This window comes from Acinonyx jubatus, chromosome B3 (genome assembly GCF_027475565.1).
Source record: "Acinonyx jubatus isolate Ajub_Pintada_27869175 chromosome B3, VMU_Ajub_asm_v1.0, whole genome shotgun sequence".
In the NCBI taxonomy this organism is placed as follows: Eukaryota; Metazoa; Chordata; class Mammalia; order Carnivora; family Felidae; genus Acinonyx; species Acinonyx jubatus.
Window position 1 is genome coordinate 67,113,834 of NC_069386.1, and position 13,647 is coordinate 67,127,480.

General features: G+C 41.6%; 1 protein-coding gene across 5 annotated transcripts in view; it reads right to left on the reverse strand.

Moving 5' to 3' along the window:
• Nucleotides 1-13,647, reverse strand: part of FMN1 (formin 1) — a 428,640-nt gene that overhangs the window by 146,887 nt on the left and 268,106 nt on the right. The gene's annotated exons all lie outside the window — the stretch shown is intronic.

The following is a 13,647-nucleotide window of genomic DNA, read 5'->3' on the forward strand; positions in this document are numbered from 1 at the left end:
CTCCCTTCTCTGACTTTACATTGTGAAATTAACCAGCACGCTAGTAAATTTTCTCCGTGGCAGGCTAATTAATTTTATTAAACCAACCAGTGATATTTAGAATGCCTTAAAATTTTGCTCGTCAACCATTATTCTGTTCATTGGCATTACAGCATGGTTTCTGGAGAAGGTAGAGATCAAGGTAAAGGGCAGGTTCCTTTCAAATTGTTTTGCGTCTTCTATAGCTGAATTGTATGAACCCCCTTATACAATTTTAACAAAGTTAATTAACTGAGCTAAGATCATGTAACTTCACAGAACACCGAGAAATGTACTTAAAATTCCTCCGCAGGCCACCTTCACTCACTTAGGGTTAATCAACAAGCTATTCTTAGATATGGAAGTGTGGGGAAAGGAGAGGTTAACATGCTAGTGACAAAGTCGACTCAGATCCCACTAAGACAAAGGAAAATCACACTTCTAAAAAGGGCAATCTGAAACCACAGAAGAAAAATGTAGTTTGAGGAAAGAATGAAAGAATTTGCCCTCCCAGGATGGTTATTTTGTGTGTGGAGATAATATGAATTTACTAATTTATTAGACCAGGAATTTTTACATGTCTGGTGCTTTAAAAAAAACAACTAGGAACAATGTCTGATTTATGTAAATTCCAATATTCTCCCACAAAAATCAGCCAACAGGAATGCAATAAGAAAAGGTGAAGTTCTACAAACAATTTATCAGAGAAGTTCACTTCTAAACTAATTCCACATTGTAGGTATTCTATATGAACTGCAAGCTTACATATAACCAAGTGAGCTTAACTAATGAGAATTAGAATGACCTGTGGGTTGTTGTTCTGGTGAACAAATGCTTGGTTCTTAAAACTTAATCAGTCTGGGTCCCAGACACACAGTTTGATGGGCTGTATGGTCAGCCAATACTGCTCCAGTGTGCTAGGTAACCGAAAGAAAACATCTAGAAAACGGAACTGGAGAACAAGCATGGGCTCTGACAACATTCATTCATTCATTCATTCATTCACCCAGCCCTTGAGTAAATATTTATTGAATGTGTATTAAGTTCTAGAAACTGTTAATGCTGTGATTATATAAATCAAAAGTGTGTAGGAGGTTCAAAACATTTGATCTCATGCAATTTATACTCTAGCCTAGGGGACAGAAAATAATTTCAGATAACAATATACTATGAAGAAAGTAGAGAAATAGGCAGCATTGCATTGGATGGTTGATGAGGCTTCTTTGAGGAGGCAACAAATATTTAAGAGCTGAAGAAGTCAGTTCTGTGAATATTTGGGAGATGAGCATTCTAGGAAGAGATAACTGCAAAAGGAAGTTTCTTTTTCTGATGAAGGAACAAGCTTAAGGTACAGAAAAATACCAAGATGACTATCGTGGAAGGAGCAAAACTTACTATGTGATCCTGGCACGTTAATGTATCCGAGCCTCACCAGATCCATAAAATGGGTATAATACCATGTGCTGGAAATATTAAGCAGGGGAGTATGTATGCATGGCATAGCACATAGAGAATGGTATGAACTGAAAATGGTACCAATGAATGATGACTATTGGGATTTTAAATATAGACGTGGTGGGGCAGCTGGGTGACTCAGTCGGTTAAGCTCCTGGTTCTTGGTTTCAGCTCATGTCATGATCTTATGGTTCGTGGGTTCAAGCTTCATGTCAGGCTCTGTGCTGGCAGTGTGGAGCCTATCTGGGATTCTCTCTCTCTCTCCCTGTCTCTCAGCCCCTCCCCACCCACGCTCTTGCGCTCTCTCTCTCTCTCTCTCTCTCTCAAAAATAAATAAACTTTAGGGGCGCCTGGGTGACTTAATTGGTTAAGCGTCCATCTTTGGCTCAGATCATGATCTCTCAGTCTGTGAGTTTGAGCCCCATGTCAGGCTCTGCTGACAGCTCAGAGCCTAGAGCCTGCTTCACATTACGTGCCTCTCACTCTCTCTGCCCCTGCCCCGCTCATACTCTATCTCTCAAAAATAAACATTAAAAAAAAAATAAACTTTAAAAAATAAAATAAAAAATAAATATACACATGGTTAATGTGTTTTACTGCTTGTTAATGCCTTATCTCCTTTAATATCTGGGAAGAAGTAGAGAAAGAAGACAGCAACTACTGAGTAGTTTGTGTTATAAAGGAAACTTTCCAGAATTCATGAGTGTTCCAGATAGGAATAGTGCTATTAAAACTTTCTGGTCCTTCAAAACCCTGCTCCAAGCCCAACTTCAGGAAACATTATTAATAGTAAGGGATATGCACAAATAGTTGTCATTACAAAAAATAATGGCTCAAGTGTTTTAAAAGAAATACAAGATACCTTTGGGTCCATTCAGAAAGTCAGCCTCATTGTCATCTCCAATTTCCATCTCTCCTATCAATCTACTGTTCATCAAACCACCACCATTATGATTTTTTTTATGTTTATTTATTTTTGAGAGAGAGAGCACAAGCATGAGCAGGGGAGGGACAGAGAAAGAGGGGGACAGAGGATCTGAAGCAGGATCTGTGCTGAGAGCAGTGAGCCTGATGGGGGACTTAAACTCACAAACCATGAGATCATGACCTGAGCCAAAGTCGGACGCTTAACCGACTGAGTCACTCGGGTGCCCTGCCGCCATTATATTTTTAAAACCATGGGTCTCAACATTTTACTTTGATGCTTACAATACCTCATACGTATTTCCTTTAAATACTGGGTAAGCCCCAAATGGCTTGGCCTGATGTTTAAGCCCATTCCTTTCCCAGCACCAAGCTACACTTCCAATCTCATCCCCTACCTCTTCCCCTTCTCCCAGGCTGCCTGTGCTCCAGCCATTTGGGGCGGCATGCCAAGGATTCTTCTCTTCCCATACACCCTCCCCCAAGGCCCAGGGGAAAGGTTTCCTGCCCTGGAAGGAACTCCTTGACCTTCAGATTCCTAAGTCCTCACTCTCTTCCTCTTTCACCTGCATGTGTATTTTACACAGGGGAAGAAAGTCTAATAAAGAGCCTGTATTAACAGCGTGTAGCAGAACAGTTACCCTCCACTGCTGGACTGAGGAAGCCTGTAGTCAGGGATGGTTTCTAAGCATCCCGATAACCCCAGCATCTGGCCTCGCACCTGGTATGTAACAGGGATAAAAGTGGGATACAGGCTACAAGAATACCAATGGGGGTTCTTCTGTTAGGTATCAGGAAATGCTTCCTGAAACGAGAGCATAGGGTCTTTAAAAGAAAACAAATTTTGGAAAAGGACAGGATTTTGGTAGATGAAAATATTGTCTTCTGAGGGGTGTATCTGAATTAGGGTTGTTTGCTCACCCCCACTAGTCCCCGGTAAGAAATCAAGGTTTATTTGGTCAGGTTGCATAATCATGCCTTCATCCACACACTCACTGGAGATACGTTACTTGCCTCATTTTCAAGGAAAGAATAAGGAAAATAGCTTTCCCTTCATTCTTCACCTCCAAAAATGTTTTAAACAGCAGTATCACCTTAGGTGAAAAGGTTACGAGTAAAAACTCAATGGTTATATTGCTTCAGGCAGATACCTGAGACACCCATTTATGAATTACCATTAACTGAGCCAAATGCATTCCAAGCAATGACAATCTGTAAATTTACATCAAGTTCCAGTGAACATCAACTGGAAGGATGCGAGACATTTCACATGGAAGAAACAGATGCAGACAGGCTCATGGTAGATGCAGGCAAGGGCAGGTAGTTCCATTTTGGTTGAAGAGAGTGTTAATTCTAGTGTAGAGCAAGATCGGTAGAATTCTGATGAAGGCCATGATGAAGAGCCTATAAGGCACTCAATACACAGCATGGAGGCACTGAGAAGTTATGAGTGGTGTAGTAAACCTAACAGTTACATTCTATAGGACATGTCAAAATTTGGAAAAACTGGTTTAGAATCTATTCCAGTGAACAAGAAGTAGCAAATACCGTGGATAGAAAGCACAGGACAGAGGAGAAGGACACTACAGAGCACTACCGAGTGGCATAACTAAGTAGCTATGGGACTGAGGACGCTGGAGTGAAAACCACCTGAGGCCCTACATCTACAATTGGAGGAAGGGCTTTGGGCCACCCACAGGAATAGGCAGAGGAGCTTAAGAGCTGTATATGCCTGGGGTGCCTGGCGGCTCATTCGGTTAGGCATCCGACTTTGGCTCATGTCGTGATCTCGCGGTCCATGGGTTCAACCCCTGTGTCAGGCTCTGTGCTGACAGCTCAGAGCCTGGAACCTGCTTTGGATTCCGTGTCTCCCTCTCTCTCTGCCCCTCCCCCACTCATGCTCTGTGTCTCTCTCAAAAATGGATATTTTTTAAAATTAAAAAAAAAAAGAGCTAGATATGGACCTGGGGGAGAAATGGGGGAGAGGAAAACTAGTTATGAAGGAAGAATTAGATTAATTTGGGGTAAATGTCAAGTATTCCACTGAGGTTTTCTCTCTTCCATGTAAGGGTCTTAAAAACAAAATAAAATTCAGAGGTGGAAGAAGCACTCTGAAGAGGTATCCTGGTTGAGTCTAGGAGCTTAAGGAAATTATTTCTATCATTTCTCTACTACAGAGTAGCCAATGAAGGTTAGATTATTGGCCAAAGGTCTAAAAAGTAAGGGCATAGGTACTAGGACTCCTAGAAGAGCTGTTTTCGTGCACATGATTCTGCCTCCTATTCACCAGAAATATTTTAAGTTCCTACATAGGGCTGGAATCAATAACTGATCATTCTATTCCACAAATATTGGCACACTGTATTACAGAGTTGATTCTTTTTTTTTAATATTTATTTTTGAGAGAGCAAAAATTGGGGAGGGGCAAAGAGAGGGGGACAGAGGATCCGAAGCAGGCCGTGCTCTGACAGGTTGACAGCAGCAAGCCCTATGTGGGGCTTGAACCCATAAACCACAAGATCATGATCCAAGCCAAAGTCGGATGCTCAACGACTGAGCCACCCAGATGCCCCAAGAGTCTGTTCTTGAAGGCACTTATCATCAAACTTCTAACCATTACATGAGCCCATTAATTAGGTCACTGATGACTACTATAGACAAAGAAATCAGTCATTGATTAAAACATATTTGGAATTGCCTGGGATTACGTAACTCTTTCCATTTTATACTTTAAAAACCCCACTCTGTCTTTCTCGCTCTGTAGCGTGCATGTGCGCTCTCTCTCCCTCTCTCTCTCTCTCTCTCTCTCTCTCACACACACACACACACACACACACACACACACACACACACACACACACCCCTACCTTGTATCTTATAAGCTGGATAAGCAAATACCAGCCTACACAATTCTATAGCATGCCTCAAAGCCCTGATACAGTAATTCCGGGTCATTCTAGCTTTTGTTCCCATCTGTTTGGGGCTCATTATACCAACAACTCCTGCAAATGGTGTCAGAAAGGTGAAGCGTCAAATCCACAAAGGGGAGACCCCGACAACTCCCTGCTACTGCAATATCAATCATTGCTGGTGGTTTCTACTTTTATCTCCCTCTCTCCTTAGTTATCCCCACTCACACTGTCAGTTCAGTTAGAATATTTCACCTACACCTCACAATATGTCGAAAGGAAATAGACACACGCTGTGAAAAGCTGGTAATTTTATTGGGTTCCTTTACCTTTAAAAATCTGTTACTTGGTCAAGTCTGGTTTCTGGGCCCCTTTTTTGCAGGGAAATTGAGGCAAACATTTTTATGTGGTCCTCTGGTGCCTGCTCTGTACTCCAAGAATTATATACACAAGGATCATTAGAGTAGTGTTTCGCCCATTAAGATATAATAACCGTCAGCAGGGACAAAAAGCAGATCAGTATCACAGATTCAAACTAACAGGCACACATAAAAACTATGTGCCTGCTTCAGGCACATGCACAGGGTCAGGGTCTTACATGATAGGGAAATTCCCTCTCCAGTTTGGAGGCGGCTTTTCACAAGACCAAGGTAAGTAGAAAGAACATGCAGGAATTCTCTCAGCCCTCTAGCCATTTTTAACCCGGAACACTTTTCTATCCCCGAGTGCAACCATTTCCAAATAAACCAAAAATGACTGTGCTTGCTGTTTGAAGGGCTTCTAATTAGTAAAACACAAGCAGTTACTTAAAGGAGCTGTTCTTTTTGACCGAAGGAACACCTTTGGGCAAGAAACACATGGAAGACTGAGGTAGGAAAGGCACACGCCTCGGTCTGTTAGATTAGCCAAAGTAAATCTGGTCATCCAAGGTGTGGAAGATGCCACAGACAGATAGGGCTGGGGTAGCTTACTAGGATTTGGCTGATGTTGATTTTAAAAATCACCTCTATGCTGCCCAGTTTATGCCTTGTTCTATTTCCTTCAGTAAGTGGTTGACATGAACACCTTGCACAAAGTGGGTGTTTAATAATTGTTTGCAAATTGTTTGCAGATTTATTCTCAGCCCACAAAAACAAAGATTAATAGGATTATTTGGCTCTACTAATAGAAATTATTTTCTTAACAACATTAACTTCCAAATGGCCAGCATAAAACTTAGCTGTTTGGTCCAAATTACTGATATTCCTAGGGCTTAATAAATATTCAACTTGTAAGGGAAAGAGAATGAAATGGGGACCATATCATAGAAGGCATTGGGTTTTTAAAACTCTCAGCTAACAGACCCCTCAAAACTCCCACAAACCAACTACCCTGACCTCTACCAAAGAAAAGGCAAGGATGTGGGGTCATGGATGAGGCAGGGGTAGAACCCGAGAGCTGAGGAAAGGTCCAGCAGGAACATCTCCCCACAGGCTCACCTCATAATGACAAGGCCATCATGGAGAGGGAAGACCAAATTCAGGATAAAACTTGGCAAGAGGTGAAAAGGGGCCGGGCAGATTGAAGTGTGGAGTCGGGGGGAGAGCCTGCCCCCACTGAGAGGTCTGTAACCAGGTCTCTTTGCCATGGTCATAGATCTCCTACAACCTTTTCTCAATATGCCTCACTTTTCCCTACTGACCACTACGTTCCACCTCTGGCACCAGGCAGACCTGGGCAGATATAGGGACGCACAAAGCCTAGCTCTATGTGTCTTTCCAGATGAAATGCTAAAGGCACCAATTACTAAAGCTTAAAATAATCTCTGTCTAGGCAGACCTTACTGCCTCAACAGTTATACTTAATAAATGAACAGCTGCATTTATCGGGAATTTCCTGTGCACCAGGCATTATTCTAAGTGTTTTACCTGTAACTGTGTGAGGTGGGTGCTGCTGGACCTAGTTTTACACATGGTGAAACTAAGGCATGAGGTCAGACAGCTTGATTTCCCAAGCTCAGTTCCATAATCAAATTTACTGGACTAGGATTATACTTCTTTTATCCTTTATAAGTGTTGGGCTATAAATAATCCCTCCACCTAAAATCCTTACCATCTTAAAAAACAAACAAAAAACTCAGTGAGCCAACTCCCCACAACAGTCTACACAAACACTGTGGTCTCTAAATGGCATTACATGCTTTTTTTTACATTAATCAACAGCCTCCCAGTGGGAACCAGATATGCCTCATGCTACAAAAATTCCGTTTGTGTCTTATACACAACCATACACTCACCATTATTTAATAATCACTAATATTTAATACAGTCCTAAAATGCTATCACAATATGCATAAGAAAACAGTCTAACTTCAATCTTTGTGAACTATTTGCAGTTATTCAAAATCATCAGTATTGCAGTCAAAGTCAGAGCAAAAAATTTCTAAAAACTAGAAATGAGGCATTGAAAAGGCATCGTCTTAATATAAATATAAAAAGAAAATACAAGCTAGAGTAATATAAAGTCATTTTTTTTACAGATATTAACAATTGCATGCTGGAACAGACTAAAAGGAACAGCAAAGGCACAAAGACTGAAGAAACACAAACAAAACTTGCCTCCAGTCCCATAAAGAGCAAGAACTATCAAGGGCCTATACTTACAGTCTTACCTACATCACCAAATGCCTGCTAATGTGTCATACTAGTTGGTACAGACCTTAATTTGGGCTTTGATGGAAAGAGAAGGCAAGTGTAAATGACATAGTCAGCGGGAGCTGGCTGGGAGGTAGAAGAAAGGACTGTCCCAAAAGGGACACTTGTCTATTGCCAAAACTCAAAATCACTCAGTCTTATAAAGCAAAACTCCCAATTCTCACCTAAGTTCAGGCATGTACTATGCCCGAAGGTGCCCAAGGTACCATTTTATAGGTGTAATTAAAATTGTCCATGGTTCAAACCTCAAAGAAGGACACAGGCGCAGAATTCACAAAACCTCCCCTCCTTCCTCCATTCTATTCTCCGTAGGGCAGTGGAATGAGAAACAGTTTGGGTTAAGCTGCTTCTGTTCTTCCATTAGTTCTGGTTCTTTTAAGCCAAAATTACATTCCGGGCAGATTGGATGGTCTCAGCCAGTTGCCTGAAGGTAAAGTACAAAGAAATGCCACCCTCTGCTTTCAGGACTCAGCTCTGTGAGTGAAGGAATGTACAGTGGTTTAGAAAGGGGTGGGTGGGAACCCTGCTGCTCAGGTGTTTCAGACTCAGAGGAAGAAGAAGGTGGGAAAGGGAAGGGAAGTATTAGGGTTATGGTTTCCATTCACCCAGAGATCATTTTAAAAATTGAGGTCTTTTAATATTCAGTAAGTTGACTGACCCTGGCACCTTCATTCAGTATGTCAGCAGCTCGGGATCACATGTCACCTTTGGTGGGTAAACTCCTTCTTATGTGGCATCCTTACTTGTTCTTTTACTTTCAATATACTGTGGTTTTGGGGGGCCCACTTAAATGAAGTATTCTGATTCTACAATCTCATTTTAGCTAAACTGGACAAAATAAACAAGTTGGCTTCAGAAGGTTCCTGCAGATGGGGCACCTGGGTGGCTTAGTCGGTTAAGGGTCCGACTTTGGCTCCAGGTCATGATCTCACAGTTCGTGAGTTCGAGCCCTGCATCAGGCTCTTTGCTGACAGCTCAGGGCCTGGAGCCTGCTTCACATTCTGTGTCTCCCCCTCTTTCTGCCCCTTCCCTGCTCACACTCTGTCTCCGTCTCTCAAAAAAGAATAAATGTTAAAAAAAAAAAAGTTAAAAAAAAGAAGGCTCCTGCAGAGAAACCCCCCAAAATAATCCATCAACAATAAGAAAATGGCAGAGCAGACACTCTGACTGCCAGTACAAGTTCTCCACCAGTCATGCAATGAGTTAAAAGCAAGGAGAGTTGAATCAGATTTGCCAAGACACTGACCCCCATATATTATAAGAGAATTTATCAAGGGACTATTTGAAGCATGGGTTTCAATACACTATTGTTAATAATGAGTCCATCCTTATTTTTATACTGAGCCTTGAGAATTAGCCAATGAGAACCCAAAGCTAGAGAAATTAGCAAGCCATTTAAAAATAATATGAATATCACCTTAATTCACATTTTGGCATTTGTTTTATAATGTGGGTATTAGTTCTGTCACACATTTATATGAGATACATGTTTTAGAAAACAGAGCTTAAGAAGTGTGTTCTGAAACTTTTTACTGGTAGAGTGCACAATAAAAAATTTGGAGACCACCTGCTTTCAGTAAAGGGTCTTCCAGGCTAGAATTAGAATGTTCCTCAGGAAAATCCTAGGCAATTCGTGGTGAATTTCAGATGCCTGGTAAAATTATGTTTTAGACACCTGGCATAAACATGGACAGAGATTTCTAGAAATTAATAGGTAAAAGGGAGCAAAGTCCAGTGGGCATTCTCAGATCTGGGTTTTAGATTCTGGGCATATAACTAACTGGCATCCTCCCACATTTTGATTTGAGATTCGTAAACAGAAAGATAGTCTTTGATGCAACTGAATTCCCAAACTGAGATTCTGGACTGGTAAGAACTGAACAATGTTTTATTTTGATGTTAGATTAAATATTATAAATATAAATTGTGAGTGTACGGGAAATTCCAAATGAATGCCAAGAGGTTTCTGGCACCTAGTGTGTTGCAAGGCATACAGAGGTTTATGTCAAGAACAGTCAACAGCAATTTTCCATCTCCCCTGGGAAAAGAATGAGAGGAAATCACTAACGTGGAATGAAAACACTAATTTGCAATCATGTAGGCAGTCACTGCGTCCAAGGATGCCAAAATGCTTCTAAACACAAGTCATCCAGTTTAGCAGATGGAAAGCCAGCAAGAAGTAAATCACTTATTCAGAGTCTCTCCTGGACCAAATACAAGTGCTGTGGGTATTATGGTCAGTCTCCTGAAGCCATTCTTCCCCCACAACCAAGGTTCTGCCTTTAGTCATGCAGTGCTTTAAACTTCAGTCAGTTTAGAGGCCCAGCTTTCTCCAAGCTGTACAATACCATCTTGGGTAGAGAGAAAGCGATAAAGGTGGTTACCTTTTTGGAGACATCGTTATCTCCAACATAGCCCTATCTACTTAGCATCAGACTAGACTTTTCAGACGCTAGGTGAATACAATAGCTTCAATGTCTCCAGTCATTTCGGCCTCAGATCATCTAAAACCGAATTTATCTTTCTGCTTCTACCTATACTTTTTCTTCTGTATTTCCAGTTTATGTTTTGGTACTTATATACATTCCTGTTGAAGCCAGAAATCCAATGTACATATACGACTTCTCTGTCACAAATTGCCTCTGATGTGGCTAAATGAAGCAATTCTCTCTCCAAATAGTCCTTGTATGTGCTCTCCATACATTTCTATAGATAACCCCTTAGTTCTGGCCTTCACCATTTATTATCTCAATCATCACAATCCTTTTCTAACAGATTTTTTAATTTTTTTAATGTTTATTTATTTTTGAGAGAGTGTGAGCAGTGGAGGGGCGGAGAGAGCAGGAGACACAGAATCTAAAGCAGGCTCCAGGCTCTGAGCTGTCAGCACAGAGGCCGACGTGGAGCTTCAACTCACAACCTATGAGATCATGACCTGATCCCAAGTCAGATGCTCAACCGACTGAGCCACCCAGAAGCCCCACAATCCCTTTCTAGCAGATTTATCCACCTTCAGGATGATTTCTATTTACCCATTCAGTAGATACTGGATGGATGATCATCATTCAGGTGCCAGGCACATTTGCAAGGTGCTAGGGACACATCACTGAGCAATCTCCATCTCAGAACTTACACTCTGATGGTAGATGTAGAGGAAAACATCAGTAAATGAACAAATGAAGTCATGAGAGCTGTGTAGAATATAAGAGAATTAACTTAGGGTAGCTTCAATTGAAGGGAGGGTCTCTGAGGGAGATTCTATATGCCAAAACCTAGCAAAGGAAAGAAGCTAGCTATGGTGGGGCAGAAAAGCATTTCAAACATAGGGAATGTGCCATGTGGCTCATTCAAAAAGTGCTATGCCTTCAAAGACACAGAAGAAGAAAAGAACTTGGCCATTTTAAGCAATCAAAGAGTTCTGTTGTGGTTAGCGTGCAGTGAGGCAGGGAACAAGAACAGCCAAGGAAAGTAAGAGGGACCAGCTGAGGCCACAGCACGCAAGGCCATGCAAGCGCATCTCCCACAGCCTGAGAGGTGGTTCTGTATTCAAAATTAGATCACGGGACTGAAACTCTTAAATTCTATCTCCCTGTTACTGATGAGATAATATCTCAATTTTGCATGATGATATGACGATATTCAGGGCTCCTCCTGTTCTGGCCGCTGCTTGCCTTTCTAGCCCCAAGGCCTGAAACAACCTGCATTCACATGGGATCCATAGATTCCAGCAGGACCTCCTCCTCGCATGCCTTCTTTCCTTAGTTGGAAAAGCTTCTCTGTGTGATGACCACTGTTCTGTCCACTAAGGCTCGAGTTTTACAGGAGTCCAGATGCTACGCTGTTATTTCGTAAGCAGCTCTATTGTCCACTTGGGCTGCTATGCACATCTCTCCCACCATCCTGTGCACTCCTGAGAATGTTCGAGTCTGGATCTTGTGTGCTGTGGCTGTCATGGTACCTAATACAAAACTGGCATTCAACTTGTCAGGATGAGCCCTGGGTGTTGTATGGAAGCCAATTTGACAATAAATTATATTAAACAACAACAACAACAACAACAACAACTGGTATTCAATCCATGTTTACTGAGGGAGGGGAGGCAGGAAGGCAGGAAGGTAGGAAGGCAGGAAGGTAGGAAGGTAGGAAGGAAGGAAGTTTTTGCCCAAATGCACCAAAATGAATATATGACATTCTGATTCCATCTATTCTAAGGTTTGGTCTATTTTTCTTAATTAACTTAAAATTTTAAATATTGAATGACTTTATATGTGCTACATTAGCCCAATGAGTTGTAAACAAAGCTTTATTATCAGAGAAATTCTTAGAAAAGAAAAACAACATGACATAAAGGAGCAAACTTGCTATCTGTGAGACCTGGAGGTACAGAGCCTCAAAATCCCACTTCTTGAATATGTATCAAAGGCAGTGTCTACTGGACAACAGAGAAGGAACCACCCTTACAAATGAGGAAGACAAGGTTGTTTTTTAAGACTTGAACCAGGAAATACTGGATTATCCATCTATGGGAGGTAATTATGAATGGATGTACCTAAACCATTATCAAGGTGACCAACCTGTGATCCCAGTTAGGGGAGAAAGAGCATAAACAAAGATACAATGCCAAGGAGAGGCAAGTGATAAGGAGGTAACAATGATCAGAGGTGAGAAACATTTTCATCATGACAAAGGAAAAGTCTTTTCTCTAAATGTATCCTCTCACTTTTTGGTTTATACATCAGCATCTTGTGAGTTTGGAAAATGCGAGTTAGTGCATCTGTCTTTGTGCACTGACAAAGATGAATATATGACCAAAGGCTGAAGGATGGCCTCTTAATTGTGGTCATTTCACCAGGGCTGATGTGCTGTGCGACCTTGCCTGGCTGCCAGCTGGCCAGCCCCAATCAGATCTCACTGCAGCCCCTCTCACATTAAAACACGCATTGTGGGCCAACATCAGCACAGGGAGTCCTTTCATCAGAATGACAACACAAGGCCAAGTGCATTCCATTCACGACCAGACACAGACTCAGAATGAAATGTAACTGACACAGCTCGGGCTCCTAAGTGACCTTCAGATGCCAGTGTCAGTCAAATGGTTCTAAAGAAAAATTAAGCTCGGGTTATGTTCATCTGGAATGCATTACTAAATGAAGACATGGAATAGAGGTGATTTTTTTTTTTTTTTTTAAGAACTTAGGAGCCAACTCTGTGGTGGGGAACGGAGGTGCTTGAAAAAGGAGAAAGGACTAAAATGGTGCCCACAAGTGCTAGAAATCTATGATGCTACAAGTGACATTTCTAACACTAACATGTAAGTTTGCTAGTGCTTCAGGTAAGCATGTTCTCACCTAGAGTAGAATACTGGAAAAGGTATGGGTGAACTCATCTCTTATCTAACTCACAATGAGCGTTCACTCCAACAAGGCTGAAGTGCCATGGAAAGAAGGTTTATAGTCCGGAGTTGGTAAATGGAATACCACATGGCTGGAATGACTCTCATCATATGGCCATCTGATATACCACAGCAGGATGTGCCTAAAAAGAACTGAATAAAGTCTAAGGTGCTGCCGCCATTGTGAAGATTCATATCCACAGCACCACACATCATTATGATGAAACCAAGCAGAACTGATTTTCACCAAACTTAG